The following is a 1,135-nucleotide window of genomic DNA, read 5'->3' as shown; positions in this document are numbered from 1 at the left end:
CGATCGGGACCATCGGGACCGAGGCCGGAGGAGAAGGTCCGGGGAGGAGGGCGGCGACCTCGGCCGGGAGCGCCGACTTCTTTGCCAATTAGAGGGAAAGGAACAAATGTTAGGGCACAATAGTCAGGCCAGATAATGCAGGAGAACCATCGAGAGCCTTCCAGAATTTTATGAGAACCAGACTCTTCCCCAAACCTGAAACTCTAGGAGGGGGTAAAGAACCCAATACGGTCACTTTTATAGGTGAGGTAGATATTGTTATCTCTATTTTAGAGATGAAATTAATATCCAGAGAGGTTAAGTAACTTATTCAAGATCACACCGAGATAGGTCCAGACTATTTCAAAATGTATGCATTCCCACCAGACCTTGCAGTCCTCAAGATCAGTAGATTTAGTTACCAAACAATCATTGAGTGCCTACTGTGTGCCCTGAATACAGAGTAGTGGACAAAACAGACAGTTTTCCTGCCCCCCCCCCCCCGGGGAACGTACACATCTGGCAGACACAGAGGTAGGTCAGAGTTGTTCATGGCTCCAGAGGCCTAATCTATTTTAATCCATTCTGCGGGTTTGAGCTCTCCAGCTCTCATATGGGGGTGAGTCATTCATATGGGCACACGCCCCCCCCCCCAACTGAAATTGAAATAGGCTTAGGCTTTAGGGCAGAATCAAGGTAAAAGACGTTAGTTAGTAGAGAAAGGGATTCTTTTTCTGACATGGGGTGGGGGGCTCCTCAAAAGGGGGGAAAATCTGAGTCTTAAAAACCATTCTCAAACTCGCCTCCCCACCCACTTCTCTGGGTAAGGAGGTGGGCATGGATTGAGAAGTAGTGAGATGTGAGGCGAACCCTCCCGCAGCTGCCACTCAGTTCCCAAAGGGTACCAGAGTCGGGCACAGGGCAAACAGGAGCGAAGTCCCCAAATCACCCGGTCAGCCTCACTAGGAGGCCAGCGCGGGGCCCCGCCCCCTCCCGAGTCCGCCCGGGCGATGCACGCGCAGCTTCAGTTTTCCAGAAATCGCCGCCACCCCTCCCCCGACCTCGGTCTCCCAGCGCAGCTGCCTGTCACAGGGCGGGGAGCTGCAGGATCGCAGAGCAGACAAGCCCGGGGGCACCGGCCCAGCCCCTGGGGCCA

The sequence above is a fragment of the Myotis davidii genome, unplaced genomic scaffold (genome assembly GCF_000327345.1).
Source record: "Myotis davidii unplaced genomic scaffold, ASM32734v1 scaffold363, whole genome shotgun sequence".
Classification (NCBI taxonomy): Eukaryota; Metazoa; Chordata; class Mammalia; order Chiroptera; family Vespertilionidae; genus Myotis; species Myotis davidii.
This window is presented reverse-complemented; position numbering follows the sequence as displayed.